Below are 12,477 nucleotides of genomic sequence, written 5' to 3'. Positions count from 1 at the left end.
ATCATGCTAAGGGTGTTGTATAAGTCATCACCAAACCCAAAGTCATATAGATTGTCTACTGTGTTATCTTTTAGAAGTTTTACAGTTTTGTGTTTTAGATTTAGGTCTCTAATTCATTTTGAATTATTATTGCAAAGGGTATAAAGTTTGTTCCTAGATTCATTTTTTTTCATGTGAATATCCAGTTGCTCTAGCATGATTTATTGAAGACCATTTTTTCTCCATCTCCATTACGGTTTTGTCACAGATCAGTTTCAATGATTTGGGTGGATTTATTTCTGGTTCCTTTCTTCTGTTCCATTGCTTTATTTGTCTATTTTTGCCAATACCATACTGTTTTGATTACTATAGACTTATAAAATCAAATACCTCTGCTCTGTGAAAAATACTGTTAAGAACACAAAAGGACAAGACAAATACTGGAAGAAAATGTTTCCAAAAGGCATATCCAATAAAGGAATGTCATCCAAAATATACGAAAACTCCTATAACTTAATAATAAGAAAATGAATAACCCAATTAGAAATGGGCAAAATATTTAAACAGATACCTCACCTTGAAAGTCATGCATATGCAAATAATCATAGAAAAAGTGCTTATATTATTTGTTACTAAGGAATTTTAAATGAAAATAAGGATATGCCATGAAACAAGTGTTAGAATGCCCCAAATCCAAAATAGTGACATCAAATGCTGGCAAGGATTTGGCACAACAGGAACCCCATTTCATTGTTGGTGGGAATTTCAAATGGCACAGCCACTTTTGAGGACAATTGAGCATTTTCTTGTGAAATTGAACATACTCTTACCGTATGGCCCAGTAATTATGCTACTTATTATTTACCACCAAATTAGTTGAAAACATGTCCATGCAGAAAACTGCACACAAATATAGTGAATAAAATAGTAAATTTATTTGTAACTGTTAAAACTTGGAAACAACCTGCATGTCCTTTAACAAGTGAATGGATAAATTGTGCTATATCCAGACAATAGAAAATTAAGTGCTAAAAAGAAATGAACTATCAAGACATGAAAAGAGATGGATGAATTTTAAAGTCATATTACTAAGTGAAAGAAACCAGTACGAAAAAGGCACAAACTGTATGCTTTCATCTATATGATGTTTTGGGAAAGGTAAAACTATGGAGATAATCAAAAGAACAGTAGTTGCCAATGGTGAAAGGGGAGGGAAGAATAAATAGGCACAGAGAATTTTTAGGGCATTGAAATCATTCTGTAAGATACTATGTATCATAATGGTGGATACATGTCAGTTTACATTGACTAAAACCCTTGAACAGTACAACACAAAGAATTAACCCTAATGTAAACTATACTTTTTTGTGATAATAATGTATCAATGTAGATTTATTGATTGTAACAAATGTGCTATTTTGGTACAAAATTTTAACATGTGTGTTAAAATGTGTATGTGTGTTTGGGAAAGAGGTAATATACAAGAACTATCTGGACTTTCTGTACAATTTTTTTGTGAAAACAAAATTGCTCTAAAAATAAAGCCTATTTTTAAAAAATCTCCAAAATATTGAAGATGAGAGAAAACACCCAAACTCTTTTTATAAGGTCAGTATGACTCCAATATCAAAGCCAGAAAAAAGCAACAAAAAAGCAAATCTACAGGCCAATGTCTCATGCATATTGATGCAGCATCCTCCACAAAATACTAGCAAGCCAAATTCAGTAGCAAATTTAAAAGTGATTATATACCATAACGAAGTAGGATTTATTCCTGAAATGCAAGTGAGTTTCAATATTCAAAAACCAAAAACATTCAACAAACTAGAAATAGAAGAACACTATTTCAGCATAATAAATGTTATAAATAGAAAAGCCATAGCTAACATACTCAATAATGAAAGACTAAAAGCTTTTCCATTAAGATGAGGAAAAAGACAGGATGCCCACTTTTACCCACTTATGTGCAACATAGTATTGGAAGTTATAGCCAGAACAATTAGGCAAGTAGAAGAAATAATAGACATCCAAATTGGAAAGGAAGAAGTCAGATTAATTCTGTTTGCGCACGATATAGAAAACTCTAATGATTCCACAGAAAACTATTAGAACAAATAATTCACAAAAATTGAGGGATACAAAAATCAACCTGCAGGGCAGTGCCTGTGGTTCAGTGCGTAGGCGCCAGCCCCGTATACTGAAGGTGGCAGCTTCAAACCCAGTCCTGGTCAAACTGCAACAAAAAATAGCTGAGTGTTGTGGCAGGCACCTGTAGTCCCAGCTACTTGGGAGGCTGAGCCAAGAGAATTGCCTAAGCCCAAGAGCTGAAGGTTGCTGTGAGCTGTAATGCCACTCACTCTGCCAAGGGTGACAGAGTAAGACTATGTCTCAAAAAAAAAAAAACCTGCAAAAACAGTTATACTAAAAGTATCTCTATACACTAAATATGAATAAACTGAAAAAAATGCAGAAAAACAATTCCATTTACAATAGCATCAAAAACAATGAAATAGTTAGGAATAATCTTAACCAAGGAAGTGAAAGACATAAACACTGAAAACTACAAAACTCTATTGAAAAAAATTAGAAGACATAAGTGGGAAGATATCCTGTGCTCATGATTGGAAGATTTAATATTATTAAAATGTCAGTCTTACCAGGGCAGTGCCTGTGGCTAAAAACAGTAGGGCGCTGGTCCTGTATACCAGAGGGGGCAGGTTCAAACAGGCCAAAAAAAAAAAAAAACAAAACAAAACAAGTCAGTCTTACCCAAAGTGATCTACAGATTCAATGTAATTCCTAACAACATTTCAATGTCATTTTGTTAGAGAAATAAAACTTCATTGTAAAATTAATGTGGAATCTTAAGGTATCCTGAATAGCCAAAATAATATTGAAAAAGAAGGGCATAGTTGGAGGTCTCTGAAATCAAACTTATTTCAAAGCTATGATAAAACAACAAGCTATTGGCATAAAGACAGACATACAAACCAATGGAATGAGATCCAAAGCCCAGAAATAAACTCTTGCTTACATGGTCAAATGGTTTTTAATAATAATGGCAACACCATTCAATGAGTAAAAGGTAGTACTTTCAACAAACGGTACTAGTAAAACTCATATCCACTTGAAAAAGAACAAAGCTGGACACTTACCTTACACCATGTAACACAAAATGGATCAAATACCTAAATATAATAACTAAAAGTATAAAATTCCTAGAAAAAAATGAAGGGGAAAGTTTCATGATACCAAATTTGACAATGATTTCCTGGACATGACACCAGAAGCACAGGAAACAGAAGAAATAACAGGTAAATTGGATTCCATCAGTATTAATAACTTTTGGGCATCAAAGGACACTAATGACAGAGTGAAAAGGCAACCTACAGAATGGGAGAAAATGTTTGCAAATCATTTGCAAACCTGATTAGTTATAATATCTAAAATATATAAAGAACTCCTACAACTCAACAATAAAAACCAAATAACCTGATTTTAAAAATGGGCAAATGAATTGAATAGCCATTTCTCCAAAGATATACAAATGTCCAATAAGTACACAAAAAGATGCTCAACATCACTAATCGTTAGGGAAATATGAATCCAAACCACAATGAGATATGAATTCATACCTGTCATGTGGCTATTAAACACCAAAAATAAAATCCTAGAAAATATCAAGTGTTGTTGAGGATGTGGAGAAATTGTTATCCTTGTGTTTTGCTAGTGGGAAGTAAAATGTAATAGCTGCTGTGGAAAACAGGATGGTGGTTTCTCAAAAAATTAAACATGGGGACAAGACTGTTTAATGAATCTCAATTTACAATTGCCAAAATGTGGAAACAGCCAAAATGCCCACCAACCCAGGAATGGATTAACAAGCTGTGCTATATGTATACTATGAAATGCTATTCAGCCATTAAAAAAGATGGAGACTTTACATCCTTTGTATTAACCTGGATGGAAGTGGAACACATTATTTTTAGTAAAGCATCACAAGAATGGAGAAGTATGAATCCTGTGTATTCAATTTTCATATGAGGACAATTAATGACTTAGTGTAGAGATAAGCACCCCATGCTCAGACATGGCTGTTTGCTTCAATGTGCTTCCCCAGGAGATTGATTCTGAGAAAGATTTCTTCAAAGATCAAGCTTCTGCACCTGCCTATAGATATGCAGAAATATTCAGAAAGACTCTCAAAGAAGAGATCAGGAGAATCAGGCCGGGGTCGCAACTGGAAGCTCGAACACATGTCCTCGGAGCATTGGGTTCTGTTCTCTGTCTTCTTCCTTCATTAACATTATAATCTCCAGTTTTGGTTTGGGCCAGCAAGAACAGATAGTCAGTCTCCTTTGAGTTTTTACTCTAAACAAAATCAATGGTATATGTGTTCCTCAGCCTTCACACTGAATTGTAATCTTAATAGTAACTTGCTAATGTTACTTCACTTCTTTGTATCTGTGTAAAATTCTTATTGAATGTTTAGAAGTATATAAGATAATCAGTAAAGTCAGGCCTGGTCGCTGACCTGAGAGAGTCTGGACCTCCCTTCAAATCAATCATCTCGTCTGCAGTTCCTTTTCCCTGCGTCTCCGATCAGAGGCTCCGAGAACACTTTCAACTTAGTACATGGTGGAGGTGGGGGAAGGGAAGAGCAGAGAGAGGGAAGGAGGGAGGGGGTGGAGTCTCAGTGTATGACACACCTTTTGAGGGCAAGACACAATTATAAGAGGGACTTTACCTAACAAATGCAGTCAGTGTAACCTTGTTTCTTGTACCCTCGATGAATCCCCAACAGTAAAAAAAAAATAAACATGGAATTTCCATATGATCTAGCAATTCTCCTTCTGGGTACATACATTAAAGAACTGAAAGCAGGGACTCAAACAGATATTTGTACAACAATGTTCATAGAAACATTATTCAAAATAGTCAAAAAATGGAAGACCCAAAATGTCCATTGATGGATAAATGATAAACTATGGTATGTACATAGAATAGATATTATACAGCCTTAAAATGAATTAAATTCTGATGCATTCTACAACCTGGATGAACTTCAAAGACTAATATTATGCTAAGTGAATGAGCTATACACTAACACTCATTTATCTGAAGAACATATAATAGTCAAATTCATAGAGACAGAAAGTAGAATAATGGTTATCAAGGGCTTGGAGGAAGGAGAAATGGGAAATTACCATATACTGGGCACAGAATTTCAGTTTGGGATGATGAAAAATTTCTAGAGATGGATAGTGGTGATGCCTGAACAACAATAGGAAGGTACTCAATGGCACTTAATTATATACTTTGATATGGTTAGCATGGTAAATTTTACCCCCAATAAAAATGAGATGGGGGGGAGAGACAGAGAGAGAGAGAGAGGTAGAGCCATATACACACTCATTTTGTGCCTCTGGACACTGGTGACTCTGTGTGAATTCTGGATTTATGACAGTCATCTTGAGATCATGAGAACTGAGCAAGCTAGCAGGCTAAAGAAGGAAAGAACCTGGGTCCTTTATGACACTGTTGGAACAGCTAAATTATCAACCCTGGAATTGTCTTTCTCTTGTTACATGAGGTAATAAATCCCCCCCCCTACTGTTTTAAAAAAGGAATGAGAGAATGACTGTGTCCTTTTCTTCCTAGCCAGGGTAGGTGGAGACCTAGTGAAAAGGCTGAAGTTACATCTCTAGCAAGTACTAATGAGGCCCCACTTCGCCTTCCCTTCTCCAGTCCCTGTGTTAGAGAAGGCTGTGTGCTGAACCTAAACTTTCATCCCTACTTCTCACTTACAACAGGCAAATCACTTTTCCTGGTATCACAACAAACTTGCTGAAATGTAAAATTTAAATAACATCCAGAGTCTCATAGCATGATCCCCAAAATGTCTAGGATATAATTTTAAAATGTCCCTTCTAGCCAAGAACCAGAAAATCTCAAATTGAGAAAGAAAATACGATCAATAGATATCAACACCGGCTCGGTGCCTGTGGCTCAACTGGCTAAGGCACCAGCCACATACACCTAAGGTGGCGGGTTCGAATCCCCAGCCCGGGCTCACCAAACAACAATGATGGCTGCAACCAAAAATGGCTGGCGCTGTGGCGGGCGCCTGTAGTCCCAGTTACTTGGGAGGCTGAGGCAGGAGACTCGCTTGAGCCCAGGAATTGGAGGTTGCTGTGAGCTGTGAGGCCATGGCACTCTACCCAGGGGGATAGCTTGAGGCTCCGTCTCAAAAAAAAAAAATAGATATCAACACCAAGATGACATTGATGTTGAAATTATCTGACAACTGCTTCATTGAATAAATATACACATGCTTGAAACAAATGAAAGAATAGAAAGTTTCATCAAAGAAATATAAGATTCCACCCCATGTTGAATCATCAGAGAAATGCAAATCAAAACTACTTTGAGATATCATCTAACACCAGTAAGATTAGCCCATACCACAAAATCCTAAAATCACAGATGCTGGCGTGGATGTGGAGAAAAGGGAACACTTCTACACTGCTGGTGGGATTGCAAACTAATACAATCCTTTTGGAAAGACATCTGGAGAACACTTAAAGAACTGAAAATAGATCTGCCATTTGATCCTATAATTCCTCTATTAGGTATATATCCCAAAGACCAAAAATGACACTACAATAAAGATATCTGTATCAGAATGTTCATTGCAGCCCAATTCATAATTACTAGGTCATGGAAGAAGCCAAAGAGCCCATCAATACACGAATGGATCAATAAATTATGGTATACGTACACCATGGAATACTATGCAGCCATTAAGAAAGATGGAGACTTTACTTCCTTCATGTTTATATGGATGGAGCTGGAAAATATTCTTCTGAGCAAAGTATCCAATGTACTCAGCCCTACTATGAAACTAATTTATAGCTTTCATAGGAAAGCTATAACCAAATTTTATCCCAAGAACATGGGGAGAGGGAAGAGGGAGGGGAGGAGAGGGGGTAGGGTGGGTGGAGGGAGGATGATTGGCGGGATCACGCCTATGGTTCATCCTATAAGGGTACATGTGAATCTCCCTAAATGTAGAATATAAATGTCTTACCACAATAACTAAGAAAAAGACATGAAGGCTATGTTAACCAGTTGGATGAAAGTACTTCAAATTGTACACAGAAATAGTACACTGTACCCCATGATAGTATTAATGTACACTGTCATTATTTAATTTAAAAAAAGAAAAAAAGAAATATAAGATACAGAGAATAATCAAATGGAAATATTAAAACTGAAACATACAATAACTGAAGTAAAAACTCAAAGGATGGATACAATGACAGGATGGAGAGAAAAGAATCAGTGAACATGAAGGCACAACAACAAAAATACCCAGTTTGAACAACAGAGAACAAATAGACTGAAAATAGAATAAAGCCTCAGGGACCTATGGGATTATAACATGAGATGTAATATTCATGTTATTTTTTGAATTGGAAGGAGAGGAGAAAAGATGCATGGGTGAAAGAAATAATGGGTGACAAACTTAACATTTGGCAAAAGACATAAATCTAGAGTTCAAGAAGCTGAGCAAACTACAGGATTTTCCAAAGAAATCTATGAAAACACATATCACAATCAAACTTCAGAAAACCAAAGACAAAGAAAAAAAATCTTGAAATCAGGGAGAGAGAAATAATGTATTTTACTTACAGGAGAAAAACAATTCGAATGATAACAAATTTCTCATCAGAAACCATGGAGTATGGAAAGAAGAGGCACAACATTTTTTAAGTGTAAAAAGAAAATAACTCAATCTTGAATTCTATATCCGCTTAAGTTATCCTTCAGAAATGAAAAAAGATATAAAGACACTGTCAAATGAAGGTATAGTAAGGAATTTATCACCAGCAGACATATCTTTAAAAAGCTAAAAGAAATTCTAAGAAAGGAATTGATAAAAGAAATGCTCTAGGACTGTCAGTAAAGAAAAAAGAAAAACAGAAAGAGCAAAAATGTAAGTAAACATACTAGCTTTTTCTTTTTTTCTTGGTATTACTAAATTCTGTGGGATGGTTAAAGCAAAAAAGTATAACATTATCTGACGGAATTCTTAATGTATGTGGAGAAAGTATTGAAGACTATTCTACTACTGCAATGGCAAAGTAGTAAAGGGACTTTATTAACCATGCCATTGGAAAGAGATGGGAATGTAGGCAACTGACCACTGTTCAGGTCACCTATTATCATTGAGTCAATAAGTGAAGAAGAGATACCCTGGGACAAGGTACACATTTTCCCCATTTTCTGAATACATTTTCCCCATGTTCTGGACAGATAGGATGTGAGCATCACTCCTGCGGAAATTTGGTTACTTTGCCCTCAATATTCTTTTCTCTTCCCATTCTTTCCAGATGTTCTAAACTTTGCTAACACCATCAGTTATATTTTGTCAGATTCACTGATAGATTATTAAGTGTTTCTGCCTCCAAGTCAAAGAAGTCAGGGTAGTCCAGGAATCATCCTCTGGATCTTACTCCTTACTTTCAGTAAGTTGGCAAAGAGATGAATTTAGAAAGACATGAAAAGGTCATTGTGGGACATTGCAATAAATCACTGAAAGTATTTGAAAAAGATTCAAAATGATAGAGCCAATTGTGTATGAGGACACACGTGCAGATAAGATAACTGAAATCTCAAAAACAAGTCATCACATCCCAGGAAAAATCCTGTGCAGAGATGCTACAGAATGCAGTTGAATAGGTTGGGTAGTGTGGATAACAGAAAGGTGGGCATTTTAGTAAAGTATAGTGAGTCTGTGAGTCTACAATAGCACCAAGTACATAAGGCAGTGTATGGTCAACAAATATAGATCTGTTGGTGAGATCAAACCTCTGCAGAAATAACTGCAAAAAACAATATAAAAAGGACAGTGAAGGTGAGTCTTAAATTGTGTCTAACTTTGTTAGAGAACTTTGTGATACAACTCACTGAGCTGATAAAAAAACATGAGGCAAGAAAGGAGGGAAAAGGCTTCCTGAAATATCTCTGGAAGGTTACAGAGAGCAAACAAATGAAAGAATGGAGAGAGTGCAGCCCCATGGAGAGAGTTAAGAATGTGACTTCAGGAGGAGAGAAGAAACTTGCTGACACATGAAAGTCCATGGGACCTGGGGTCAGAGAGAAACTAAAGCAGGTGTACCATTTCCAGATAGCTTGTGGGCTCAAATACTGGTAAACCCTTCCCCTTCCCACTTTAATAAAGGTGTAGGGAACTGACATCAACCACTTCACTACTGTCATTGCTCCTGGTTATTCCCTGCCTCTATGGACCAGATAGTGATATGCAGGGCACTTCCCTTCTCACTAAATTTGCGCAATTTCAGAGTGTAAAGGTGACATGCAGCAAGCATCCCATTGAAGCAATTGTGTCCATCTCCAATTGTTCCCAAAACTAGATGGCCTCTGACCTATAGTGTCCAGTCATGTATCTCAAAGGCCTGCCTGCTCCCTTAGGAGGCCCCCACTCTTCACTCCAGGCAGGCTGGACTCCTTGTCGCCTCCATTTCACCCAGCCTTCATAAGTCCTGCCCATTGAACAAGGCCCAGCTACTCTTTGAGGAGTCACTGATGACTCCAGTGCAGTCTTCCACCTCTTATATAGAAAAGTGGCTCTACAGAGGTTTCCAGAACTTCCACAAGGTCCTGGACCTTGTTCAATGATTACCAAGACCTCTCCAGCCCTGGGACCACTGGAGGTGTGAAGAATGATAGATGATCAGCGAATGAGTAAGTGACGGTGTAGGTCAAGGCAGGGGAAGGAATTCACCCTGGATGGCTCAGGCAGAAGTATCCAGGGAGACCTCCTGATCCTCTCCCCAGTGTCCCTCAAGCAGACCCACAATCACCTCTTCCTGGAGTACCAACCTGTTATGTTACTAACCATTGTTTTCTGTACAATTTTTTTTCTGAAGCTCAAGAAATTACTTCATCTATGTCAATATAAGAGAGAGAAAAGTATGTGAAAAAAAGGAAATGATGAGATAGGACCAAAGTTTACTTCTTGTTGCTACATTTCTGGATGCCATTTTAAATCTTCCAATCTTCCATTTTATGGGAGAGAAGAGATAGGGTGGCCAAACAGTAATGTATAACAAAGTCTACTATAAGTATTCCTTTTTTCTTCTTACAACGTATCTGTGATTCAGACACCCTTACTCTCATTTACAGATGACCAAACTTGGTATCACAGAAGGTACATAAAATTTTCAGAGCCACACACCTAACCCCTTGCTTCTTTCTACACAAGACAAACAACAACCTACTGCTTAGATGATGGTTTTCCAAAACTTAAGGACTAATAGTGGGAGATGATTCTCCCTGTAATGGAGGTTTGTGTTATGCCTCCATTTGTGGTCACCCTCCTTTTGTTGAAGATGATGGTGGGGATATGAAATCCTGCCCTCTAGGCCAAGAGTCTTGGATGTGGTTGCCACATGTACTGGCTAATTCCTGAGATGTTGAACTGGACCCAGGAAGCAGCACAAGTTATGACCCTTTGGAAAGGAAACCTGAATAGTAGACTAACATCACAGCCTAGAACACAACTACTATATTAGAACATTTTATATTTCACCTCATTTTAATTCTAAGAATTGTATCCAGGACTAATAATTATACCCATTACTCGGATAAGGGCACAGAAAGTGAAAGTTACATAAATTGACCTAGAGAAATCACCTTATAAAGTACTGCTTCAGAATGCAAAGCCAAGGATTATGGAAATGACTAAGATTTTCACACCCCTGTGTCATTTAAGCTGACATTTGTTATAATTTAAGGAATTATTATATGGTTGTTGTCTCCAACAACATGCTTAAGTACTTTAAAATACTTACAGTTATTGACGGTGCCTGTGGCTCAGTGAGTAGGGCGCCAGTGGCTCAGGTAGGGAGCCAATCCCATATACCAAGGGTGATGGGTTCAAACCTGGCCCCGACCAAACTGCAACAAAAAAATAGCTGGGCATTGTGGCGGGCAACTGTAGTTCTAGCTACTCGGCAGGCTGAGGGAAGAGAATCACCTCAGCCCATGAGTTGGAGGTTGCTGTGAGCTGTGTGATGCCAAGGCACTCTATGGAGGGCAATAAAATGAGACTTTGTCTCTACATAAAAAAAAAACAACTTGCAGTCATTATAAATGCCACATTTATGGCAAAAATTAAAAATAAAAATGTATATAAAAAGTTAAAAATTGTTTACCACCTATATTCAAGAATATGGTTTATATTTTTATTTTATTATTTTATTTTTTAAATAAAATCATAGCTGTCTATGGCTTATATTTTAGATGTACAAGATAGTCATAAGCAAAAGAGAAAGTTTAATGATATGCAGACAGAATGCACATAAAAAGCAATATAAATCTCCAATAAATACTTTGAAATATACTAAATCAAATAAATGAAACAAAAATTAACCATAGTGAATGAAATTGTGAAGTTTTAAAACACAATGAAAAAAATGATCACCATCCCTGATAGTGAGAGAAACGCAAATCAAAACCACTCTGAATATCACCTGTATCTAGTGAGAATAGCCCACATCACAAAGACTCAAACCTGCAGATGCTGGCATGGATGTGGAGAGAAGGGAACACTTTTATACTGCTGGCGGGACTTCAAACTAATACAAACATTTTGGAAGGAAGTATGGAGAATCATCAAAGAACTCAAATTAGACCTCCCATTTGACCCTGTGACACCACTACTAGGCATCTCCCCAGAAGAAAGAAAAATCCTTTCATCATAAGGACATTTGCACTAGACTGTTTATCACAGCTCAATTTACAATCACCAAAATGTAGAAACAACCTAAATGCCCACCAATCCAGGAATGGATTAACCAACTGTGCCATATGTATACCATGGAACACTATTCAGCCATTAAAAAAGTTGGAGACTTTACATCTTTTGTGTTAACCTGGATTGAATTGGAACACATTCTTCTTAGTAAAGTATCACAAGAATGAAGAAACAAGAATCCAATGTACTCAATTCTAATATGAAGTCAATAGATGATCTAATACAAGGTAAGGGGTAGGGGAATGAAGGAGCAGGGAGACATAGGAGGGAGGAGGAAGGCGGTCACAGTGTATGGCACACCTCTTGGGGGCAGGACACAATTATAAGAGGGACATTACCTAACAAATGCAATCAATATAACCTAATTCTTTGTACCCTCGAAGAATCCCAAACAATAAAAAAAATGAAGAATATGATCTCATTTCATTAAAATAATACACATCAACTTGTGTAAATTGATATGTGTGTGTCATCAAACACATTAGTGTGCTATATAGAGAGAAAAATGTGGTTAATGGGCACCAGCAGATTAACAAAGATGATCTCTGTATTAAGATGGGCAGCAGGTGAGAGCAAGACAGAGAGAATAATTTCAGCTTCTAAACATAGGTTTCTATATTGTTTGATATTTGTTAAACAATAAAAAACATTAA

This window comes from Otolemur garnettii, unplaced genomic scaffold, assembly GCF_000181295.1.
Source record: "Otolemur garnettii isolate 467f Iridium unplaced genomic scaffold, OtoGar3 scaffold00355, whole genome shotgun sequence".
Lineage (NCBI taxonomy): Eukaryota > Metazoa > Chordata > Mammalia > Primates > Galagidae > Otolemur > Otolemur garnettii.
The sequence above is the reverse complement of the archived record's forward strand: the minus strand, read 5'-3'. Positions refer to the sequence as shown.